The sequence below is a fragment of the Tupaia chinensis genome, unplaced genomic scaffold (genome assembly GCF_000334495.1).
Source record: "Tupaia chinensis unplaced genomic scaffold, TupChi_1.0 Scaffold000207_1, whole genome shotgun sequence".
Classification (NCBI taxonomy): Eukaryota; Metazoa; Chordata; class Mammalia; order Scandentia; family Tupaiidae; genus Tupaia; species Tupaia belangeri.
Window position 1 is genome coordinate 2,328,508 of NW_006159682.1, and position 11,756 is coordinate 2,340,263.

Here is an 11,756-nt window from a genome sequence, read left to right on the forward strand (position 1 = left end):
GTGTTTTGTAATGAAAAACATGAGCAGAGGTGGAAGGAGTGAGTGAGGAGACCAGTATTATAAGTGAAGGAGGGTATGTATTGTTAGCTTTTCTTCATACTCTATGCTCTAGTCTCTGTGATTTCTGTAAGTCTTGATACATCTTCCAGCTGACCTTTTGTTGAGAATCCATAGCCTGGATTAATTTATTTTCTTTACTAAAGTAATTTTTACTTACTTTTCAGGAATTATACCAAGTTTCACTTCCAAGCAGCCTTCTTTTTACTAAGTTAGGTTACATCTTAATCTTGGTACTATTGACATTTGAGCCAGATAAATTGTTTGTTATGGGGTTATGCCTATGAATTGTGGACTATTTATCAGCATCTCTGGTCTCTGCCTTCCAAATGCTAGTCTGAGCTTCACAGTTGAGACAACCAAAAATGTTTTTTACACATTTCAAATGTCCCCAGGGGGACCAAAATGCTCAGGGTTCAGAACCACTAATATAGGTCGACAAATAAGAACTTCCCTTAAACGTCTTCATTTCATTTCAGTGATATTTTTGGAGGAGGTAAATTAAGTTGCTTGTTCATTTTTTTCCATTTAGGATCAAACACTTGTAATTAATTTTCCAGTAGGACAGGCTCTCATTTTCTGTTAGTTCTTTCTGTTCTTTGAACATTGTTTGCTTCTGCTGCAGGGTTTTTCTGGTTGTTTTTTTCTTTTACCTGTGATACTCTTCCCCTAGATCTTCCCAAGAATCACTGCCTCACACTACCACATAAAATATTCTGTCTTCTGGCAGTTTTCCTGACCACCTTATCTAAAATATAATAGCATCCCCTTTCTCTCAATACTGTTACCAGTTTTATTTATCTTCATAGCACTTAACCAGTGCCTGTCATTATGTTTGTATTGATGAGAGTAGGCTCACTGTTGTAAACTTCAAATTTCATTGACTTAATAATAATTTTTTTTCTTACTCTGATTATAACTTTGTGCTGCTTGTAGGGTCATACAATAATTCAGGTACTTAAGCTCTTTTCTACATATGGCTTCTCTGTCTGCTAGGGTCTTGTCCCCTGTTTTGACTGGCAAATGGGAAAGTGTATGGAGGATTGTGTTGTAAAGCAGATCTGGAAATGATGTAACCTCTTTTTCTTACAATTATAGTAGCTAAAGTTCAGTCACATGGCCTTCCCTAACTGCAAGAGAGACTGGGAAATATAGGCAGATTATGTACCAAGACAGAAAAGGAACTGGACTTCAGTGAAAACATGTATTATCTCTGCCATAATTATATATTATATTATCTCCTCAAGCAAAATATAAATGCTGTGGAGGCAGGGATTTTGACTGTTTTGTTTCCCATAGTATACCAAGTATCAAAATCCAAGCAAGTATGGCATTTAACTGGTAGTATTTTCTGTGAGTATCACTAAATGAATGTCTCTGCCTTATCTGTTTCTATATTCACACTTAGAACTATTCCTGTTATGCAATAGGCATTCAAATGAATTTGAATGTATAAATGCATGAATGGATAGTATTTTTGGAATCAATTGTGTTTAAGTTATTTCTTTTCCATTAACTAGCTATGCGTTCTTTGGAAGCTTAATAATTTTTAAGCCTCAGTTTTCTATAAGATGGAGGAACCGAGAACTATCCCATTAAGATTATTACACTATATGAAATAACTTACAAAATGCTTAACTCAGTGTCTCAAACATCATAAGTTCTCAAAAAATGGTAGCTGTTCTTCTTCTTCTTATTATTATTTTGAGAGTTTTGCTATAGCGCATGTGCTCTTGTCATAGAGACTGGAGAGTGACAGAGATACAGAAAGTGAGAAATTACCCCCCTGGGGGGATGGCCATGTTGCAATCCCTTCTCCACCATTCTCCTCTTGGGATTTTGGGCATGCATACACACTGGGCATGAATTTTAAGACACTGGTCAGGGATTCTTAGCTGCCCTCAATTATGCGGGAGTCCAGTGACGTAACCATTAGGCCACCTGATGGTCCCTGTGTTTTACTTTGAATCCCAACGAGTTCATTTTGCCTACAGTGGTCTAATACACATAATTTTTCCATCTTTTTTTTTTTTTTAAGATTTTTGTTCTAGGACACATGCATTTATCAGAGAGAGAGATGTAGTAAGATGGATGAAAAGTGAGAAATTACCCCTCATAGGGGATGGCCACGCTGCAGTCTCTTTCCCATTCTTCTCCTGAGATTTTGAGCATGTACGCGTGCACACACACACGCACTCACATACACACACACACACACACATCTGGTGTGATTCAAGCCGCTTGGCCCAGGGCTCAAACAGCAGTAGATCATGTAAGAGCCAGTGTCTTACCCACCATGCTACCTGCTGGCCCCAGTTTTACCATCTTTTAAACTTATTGAAATGATATAGACATAAGCTTAGAGAGCATCTACATTTGTAGTCTTTCATTTACTCATTTATTCATTCATTTATTTAGGTGTTTACAACTTTTCTATTTAGGATACTTTTTCAGGCAATGTGAGGGGATGAGAATAATACTTTATTATGACCTTTAAATTTAGGGGGTTATACAACCTGATTAGTTCTATGTTTAGAACTAACATATTTAAGGATACATATGGCAGAGAATTTTATTTTCTTATTGTGAAATATGCCTTATTTCTAAGTAATAAGAGGTTCTCAGGATCTTTTTTATGGGACTTCCGTATCAGTCATGTAATAACATTACTCTTTCATTATTTGAATCCTCGCTAGAGTATCACTCCACCTAAAGGTCAAAAGCACATTTTTATTCTTAAAAAAAAAAATTAAGAGACTTGTTGTGTTGCCTAGGCTGGCCTTGAACTTGTTTTGATCCTCCTGCATCAGTCTTTCAAATAACTAGGATCATACCACCACACCCATCTTTTTCTTTTTGAAGAATTATTTATCTATTTTTCAAGAAATTGTTTACTTAACTTTGTTTATTATTATTATTTTTCAATTTGGCCAGAAAGAGACACAAAGAGTGAGTGAGAAAGCAAGCCACCAGGTCTGGGACTCAAACCACAGTTGGCTGTGTGGGAGTCTAGCACCTTAACCACCGTGCCACCTACTGGCCCTTGAAGAATTATTTATTTAATTTTATTTATTGTTATTTTAAAATTTGCTATAGTGCATATGCACTCGCCAGAGAGATGCAGAGAGAAAGAAAGTGGGAAAGCAAGCCATCAGGTCAAACCATGGTTGGCAATGTGAGAATCCAGTGCCTCAACCACCAAACCACCTTCTGACTCCAACACCACACCCATCTTATAGCGTTGTTTTTAAAAATAAGATATTCTTCACCCTTACTACTATAGAAGTGACCTGAGTTATTTAGCCATTACATTATAAGTTTATTTTCCACATGTATATTGGAAAGTAGAAAAATATCATTACCTTAATGAAAAGAATAAAAATATTCTCTCATTTTCAGTCAGTGAAAATGTTAAACCCAACAGTCTTCTATCCTTAAAGGATAAACTTAAGACTCACCAACTACAAGAGGCCTTCTAATAAGTTAATTTCTTGTATAGTATATAGTTTGTTACTTAGTAATTTTTGTTTCCACATATATTAATTGAATCCTGTCAACTTTGGAATATACATATTTAGAGCAGAAACCATATCTTACACTTTATTTTTTAAATTTTGTTTGTTTTTGGTATTTATTACTGGCTGAGCATATAGTAGATGCTTTGTAAGTTCTCTGAATTGTAGACTTTAAAGGCCATCTAGAGGTCATCTTGTCCAACTTTCTACACATGAAAGATCCTTTTTCACAGTAAACTCAAGGAATGAACATCTACTCTGTGCTTATTAAATACTACTTATGAAAAGGAGAGCACTTTCTTAGGTCAGCTTATTTCATTGTTGGATGGTAATGTTTACCAGATATTTGCTTATGTTTTCACATATTGAGCGAAATCTATCCATTGGTGGTTTTAGACCAGTCTAATAGTTTAAGTCCTAATAGTTTAATCCTTCTTTTATTCGTTTGTTCTTCAGATTTTTGAAGAGAGTAGTAATGTATCCCTTAGCTTTTCATTCTTATTTATGTGTTAAATATTAGGATTAGATGCTGTGCTGTGAATGTGAAAATGAATTTGTTATTGTTACTTATTAACTTTCTTCAGCTTTTCCTGATTAGGTATGGACCTCAGATAATTCAACAAGGCCTATGTAAATACTCTAATTTATACCTCCCTTAAAGTTCGATGGACGAAATGGATGAAAAATCTTTGCGGAATGATCAGTGTATAATTGATTAAAACTTATTTTATGTGATCAGGAAAACTTCTAATAAATATTTTTGGTAATTAACCGAAAGTTTTAGTTTTTTTTTTTTTTTTGGTTTTTCCAATTGCATTTCCTTCTACTAGTAAAAATCAACATTTGTGCAATGGTTTTGTTTTACTTTTTGTTTTACTTATATACAAACTAAGGTGCAGCGCTCTTTATATATCTTTTTAAATTTTAGCTTAAGATTTTTGCTTGTAAAGATGGTTTGAATCTTGAATGTGACATCTGTGCTAGTGGCTAGTGTCATATCTTTGAAAAGATTATGTAACAAGAATTTGTTTTTTCCAAAGTCTGAAATATAAAAATGTTGAATGTGAGAATTTAATATTGACGTGTTTGAGGGTTGCTGTGTCTTGAGTTTTACCATCTTTTCTTATATGTTCACTTATTATCATTGACCCATGCATAAGAAAAATATACTCCCCAAAATGAAATACAATAATTAGGAGAATAATAACATTTAAATAGTCAGTAAACTTTGTGGATAGCTTTTATTTTCGTGTCTCCTTTCTACCTCCTCTGTTTTTACTTCAGTTCGGGACTTCACCATCTCTCATCTAGACTATTACTGTAGCTTTTCAACTGTACTTTTGGTACAATCTCACTCCTTGTCAATCCATTTTCCATGTTACTGCCAGAGAGGGCTTTCTTTCTTTCACAGTTATTTATTTTTTTATAAAGTTGTATATAACAAAAAATATGGGTAATATTTATTATAAAAATGTACAGATACAAACTAATGATAAACTACAATTTCACAAAAGATTGTGAACATTTTGCACATTTGTCAAGGCAAGATGCTCCTTTGACGACAAATAAATTAGGAGATACACACTAGAGTGAACTATTTCCAGACAATACAAAAACGTTTTGATTTGTTTTTCTCTTGTAAACATAAATTTATCATATATAATTTTCAAACATGATTGCAGTCAAATTTCCATATTTTGATAAAGCATTCATGAAGTAATCTACAGACTAGTTTATCAGTCATTAACACTCTTAAGCAGATATAGCTGTCTTAAAATTTTTTCCCCCTTATACCACCATTCACCACCCACTCTCTACCAACCACTTTTCCTCTCTTAAGGCCTGCCAGAGAGTTCTTTCTATGTACCAATTTAACATTATAATTTCATTGGTTAGGATCCATGAATAATTTTAGTTATTTATGGGATAAAGTATACCTTCCTTCCTTCCTTTTTTTTTTTTTGCTATAGAGCATGTGCACTTGCCAGAGAGACAGAAAGTGAGAAATCAACCCCCAGGAGGGATGGCCACACCACAATCCTTTCTCCTCTATTATCCTCTCAGGATTTTGGGTACTCATGCATATGCGCCCTGCATGAGTTTTAAGCCTTTAGGACCGGGACTCACCACAGTCTTACATATGCCATTGGGAGTCCAATGACGTAAACATTACACCATCTGCTGGTTCCAAGTATACATTTCTTAATATACAAGTAAGGTTCTCTGTAGTCTGACTTCTATCGAATTCTCCAGTCTATTCTCTTGAATTCCTGGACTTTTTATTTCAGGAAACTTATCCTTTCCGGAATCACAGCTCTATACCTTAGCTGTCTGTAGGCACCTATTTGGTTAAAATATTGCATGGTACGTTTTCTCAGGCAAAACTTTCTGGATTTTTCCTTCTTCCTTCCCCATCACTAGAGGCTTAGTCATTCACTTATTTATTTTTTTAAATCTTTATTCTACAATATTCATATGTATATCAGAGAATGTAAAACAATTTATTAGACTTGTTTTCTTTTCTGTCTGTACTTCTTTAAGGATATCCTAAATCTTACTCACTTCTGCATCTCCAGCATCTAGCATAGTGCCTAGCACAGAGTTGAGTGTCCAGCGAATGCTGAGAAAGATGAATGAGACCTCCCAGAAACCTTTGACAAGCCATATTTTGGAGAACACTGTTCTGGAACTCTTTGAATATTGGAACTGGCAGAAATAGATTAGGAAAACCAGCCAGATGTTGTTTTTAAAGGTTCTGTTTTTAGCATGTAAATTAAAATTTCATTTAGAAGTACAAGTCTAATTTGGGAACCAGAATGCAGTTGTAGAGCTTGACAAGATTACATATATAAATTCTCTAAAGGCTGATATATCATCATGCCTTTCTGAAATAGTACAGTCTGTATGGAAAGAGAGTGGTCGCTGAGACTGCATGACAAATGAACCATTTCAGATTCCTTGCTCCTCTAGCCCTCCTGCCTACTTCATTCAATTACCAAAACTTGACATGTACTCAAGTCATGACTACAGAGGCAGGTTTTTCCTTTTCTCTCTACAAAATGCTCTGGACTCTGAACTCTAAGCCCAGATTCTAGATTATAGCATAGTCCTGCTTCAGCTCTTTCAGGGAGAGATTTTTACTGCCTTCAGGATACCATCTAATAAAGTATGCCATACAATGCTTTTCTAGTTCCAGTCTCCTTCTCTGACTCATACCTTATTTCTTTTTCTTTCTTTTTTTTTGGAGAGGTTTTTGCTATAGGGCGTGTGCGCTCGCCAGACAGACAGAGACAGAGATACAGAAAGCGAGAAATAACCCCCCAGGGGGGATGGCCACGCCACAATCCCTTCTCTTCCATTCTCTTCTCAGTAACTTGGGCATGCATGCACACACACCCAGAGTGAGTTTAAGCTGCCGGATCCAGAACTTGAACCACAGTCGACTACGTGGGAGTCCAGTGACATAGCCATTACGCTAACTGCTGGTCCCACTCATACCTTGTTTCTTCATACATTGTCTTTCCGGATCTCCTTTCCATGCTCTTTACTTAGCTGATTTTTACACGTATTTTAAGGTAATTTGGTTGGCATGCGCTCCAAGTATAGGAAGTTATAGATGATGCTTCTGTGTGTTCTTTTGGAGTACTTTTAGTATTGTACTAAAAGTAATGTTTAACTGATTGCTTCTCCCACTAAGATCCTTGAGGACAGAAAATTTTAAGATTTATATTTGTATTATCAGAACTTAGCATAGTGTTAGCATAGTAGTATTACATAAATATTTCATTAAAATGAATTAGTGGCTTCAGATCCATACTCCAGGAAGCAATTTGAAAAATTACTCCCTTTGGTATGTACTACAAGAATACACTTCCAAGAAATTATTTTTTCAGTTGAATTTTCAATTAAACAACTATTTATTAAAGCTGTTTAATATCAAATATTTTTAAATACTCAAAATAGAATGCAAGTGTTAATAGTAATAAAAAATATACAATTTGCATTTGACTAGCATATGAGTGGAAAATTAGCATTTAATGGTTGTTGGGAAGTGGGCAGTAAGGCATATGTAATTAACTATTGCAAAATGGAAATGGACAAGTAGAATCCTATGTATAACCAAGAGAGAGAAGTCATTTACTGCAAATTATCAGAAAATTAAATGTAAACCAATATTTCAAGGAAAAATGGACCATGTCTTTAGAGGAGCTATGGGAGGAAAATTAGATAAGTCCAAGATCATAGCTTTCGGAATTTGGGCTCATCCAATGGTTATATACCTAAAAATAGTCAGGCAAGAATTCAGCTTTAGATCCACATTTCTTAAAACCCCATGCTACCATACTATACTGAATTTTTCCTTTTTATGGGAATAAAACATTTTTTTTTCATTATTCATTGCTATTTCAGTATAGCTATTAACTAGACAGTTAGCATTATGCAAGTGATAATATTTTTGTATGTCCATATTCTCTTAATGAGTGATAAACTGATTTATGACACTTGTTTATTATATATTCTCTTTAGTTTGGGGTACAAGATAGGGTGGATACGAAAATTGATCGTCAAAATCTATTTGGTAATTGAAACATCCTCTGATTGATTACAGCTTAACAAGTCTAAATGTCTTACTTATTATTTGTGTTGTAGATGTATATGCCTTGAGAGATTTAGGGTATGTGTATTTTTTAAAGTGCTTTTTCTTTTTCCTTGTGAGTTCTTGCAGTATATCATGTAAATATATTTGTAATGAGCACAATGAGGAAAGATTTTATGAAATGCTAGGAAGAAGCTATGTAATAGGTACTAGTTCACTGAGATTATGTCTCCCATATGAATATATTCTTTTTCCTAAAACATCCTCAAGTAGAAATTTCAGATTTGTTTTTTTGACTGAAAATTTGTGGGTTAAGTCTCATCTTCAGTGTAATTTTTTTTCTAAAAATTATGAAGCTCTAGAAATAATGGCTTTATAATGGAGCTCTAGACAGACCCCTTTAACTGGATATCATTTATACATAGAGGTAATTTGTTACATCTTTTAATGTGTTTTAGCTTATGAGGAAGAATGTGTTTTATATAAAAATGGGTTTTAATTAATAAACTGTTTTCTTCATTTTTGACTGATATGAATTGCTCATAACTTTTGTGTAAAGTAGTTTTCAACATAAAAATAAAACAAATTGAGCTTTTGTCACATCCATCAACAACATAACCCATTTAAATGTCAAAAATTCCACACAATCCAAAGTTTATTTCTAGATGTCTCAGCAGGCTATTTATCAGAGTGAAATGAGATATAATTATAATATTCTTTCATCAGGTACGTGCTACGTCTATAGGTGTTTGTCTTTTTTGTCCCCATCCCCATGTATTCATAATATATATCGCTAAATATTTGTTATCCCATGTTATATTTTCAAATGCTGTAGAACCAATATTAGAAAGGCATATAAATTATAACAACAAAGGATTAGATTTTTACTTCCTCAAAGATAAATCTCAGTTGTTTTATTCTATCTTTTGTCTCCAACTTCCTTAGGTTGAAAAAATTCATATCTTGTCTCTGTGTTTGGAGACAAATATTTTGCATTATATACTAAGGGTGTTTTAGTGTGTAATTTAATTGGATGCTACAGCATTCAGTGTTTACTTCAAAGAAAAGATTTTACCAAGAAATTCTTCATAGATTTCAATTTAAATGATCCCCTTTCTGTTTTAGTCCTTTGCTTAAAATTAAATATCACAGATCATGTAACTTGTAAAGAATGGAGGTTTATTTACCTCATGGTTTTAGAGTTTCAAGGTCAAGCGGTCATGTCTGGTGAGGGTATTTGCTGGTGGGAACTCTATAGAGTCCAAGGTGGTACAAGGCATTGCATAGTGTGAGGCAAGAGCAAGTCTCTATGTCCACATTTCCATGTCAGCTCTCGTCTCTCTCCCTTATAAAGCTACCCGGGTTCATTTATGGGGGCCCTCGTTTGATGACTTTAATCCTAATCAACTCCTAAAGGCTTCACCTCTTAATCTCATAGTCAGTTTAAGTTTCTCCCATATCAGTATTATCACTACCAAATTTGAACTTATAAATTTTGGGGCCAGCAGGTGGTGTGGTGGTTGAGGGTCCTCGACTCCCACATGGCCAATCATGGTATGAGTTTTGAGTCCTGGACTTGGCAGGTTGCTTTCTCACTCTCTCTCTCTCTCCCTCTCTGCTGATCAAATTATTCACAGAATGCAGAGAATCCCTATGCTATCTCTGTCCACCTTCTGGATTTAATACCAGCAGAAGAAAAATCAGGGATCTCCCTACCCCACCCAGTTTATGTTCTTACATTACAGATGTGTACAAGTTTCAAAGGTTCTAAAAGTCAACTTGTACAACACCAACTCAAAAGTTCAAAGTCCAGCTATAAGGTTGTTAGAGCAAAACAAATTCATGCTTCTAAAATATAATGGTGGAACAGGCACAGGGTAGACATTTCTACTCCACAAGAAGAAAAGAGTAACAAGCTCCAAGTAAGTTAAAATCTAAGAGGGCAGAGATTAGTTTTTTTTTTTTTTTTTTAATTTTAATGTCAGAGAACATTGAGTATGTGAGAGAGTGAGAGAGAGAGAGAGAGACAGAGAAAGAGAGGGAGAGAGAGAGAGAGAGAGAGAGCAAGAGAGAGAGAAAACAACCCAAACAACCCTTAGTGGGGCTTATCCTAGTACAATTCTTTTCCCTCTATTTCTCTATCTCATGAGGAACCTGGTTACATACATGTACATGCCTGGAGTGTTGCATCTAGGGCCACTATCTGAACTGCAGTCAGGCGTGTGGATTTCAGCTCTTTCTACATAGCCCTTATACTACAGGGTTAGCCCAATCTAAATATTAACTATTAAAGCTTAAGAATAATCATTCATTTCATGTTCCACATCCTGGATGCATTGGTGTGGGTCTTGGGTTCCCAAGCATCCAGTCAGCCTTGCCTCCATGGTTTTGCTGGACTTAGTCTATGTTCAATTCTCTTATCTTGGACAATTGTGCCTGTAGTTCTTCTAGGCTAACATTGCATGCTGGTAGTGCTATTGTTCTGAGTCGGAGAGACTGGACCTAAATGGCGCAGCATGACTTTGCTCCAGTCTGGCTTAATTTTCCTACTCCACCATCATCAGCTAAGTTGTCACTGAATTTCGAGAAACATTCTGAAAACTTTCCATGGACAGAAAATCGTTACGATGTGAGTCGTGGCCGACACAACTCCTCAGATGGCTTTGATTCTGGTATTGGACGTTCTAATGGAGGTAACTTTGGAAGGAAAGAAAAAAATGGATGGCGTACACATGGAAGAAATGGTACTGAAAACATAAATTGAGGGGGATACCATGGTGGAAGTTCCCATTCTCGTAACAGTATTTTCCATTTTGGGAAAAACCAAGGACTACATGAAAACAACATACCTGACAAGCTGGGAGGAAAGAAGACAAGAGAGAACGTAAACAGTTTGAGGCTGAAGATTTTCCATCTTTAAATCCTGAATATGAGAGAGAACCAAATCAGAATAAATCATTAGCTGCAGGCCTACACGCCCACACACACACATACGCAACCAAAAAAATCTCCCAAGCTCCTCTCTTAGAATATCCTCTGAATCCTAAATCTAAAGCGCCAAGGATGCTGGTCATTAAGAAAGGTAACACAAAAGACTTATAGCTATCTGGATTCCCAGTAGTAGGAAATTTTCAGTCACAGCTAGTTAAGAATGGAACTGGTCCGGGAACCAGCAGTTAGCGTAATGGCTATGTTGCTGGACTCCCACGTAGTCGACCGCGGTTCGTGTCCCGGACCCGGTGGCTTAAAACTCACGCTGGGCGCGTGTGCGTGCGTGCCCAAGATCCCGAGAGGAGAATGGAGGAGAAGGGATTGCAGCATGACCATCCCCCTTGGGGGGTGATTTCTCGCTTTCTGTCTCTATGTCTCTCTCTGTCTGTCTGGCGAGCGCACGCGCCCTACTGTGAAAATCTCTCAAAAAAAACCTGCTGCACCACCTACAAAGCCTACACAATGGAAAAGCCAAACTAAAGAAAATAAAGTTGGGACTTCTTTTCCTCATGAGTCTACATATGGTGTTGGCAACTTTAATGCTTTTAAATCAACTGGGAAGATTTTAGTACATCAACAAATTCAGTGAAAGAGTG

At 35.9% G+C, this 11,756-nt stretch overlaps 1 pseudogene; it reads left to right on the forward strand.

Annotated features, from left to right (window-relative positions):
* The first annotated feature begins 10,663 nt into the window (after positions 1-10,663).
* Positions 10,664-11,750, forward strand: LOC102497368 (vasculin-like; annotated as a pseudogene).
* The last annotated feature ends 6 nt before the right edge of the window (positions 11,751-11,756 follow it).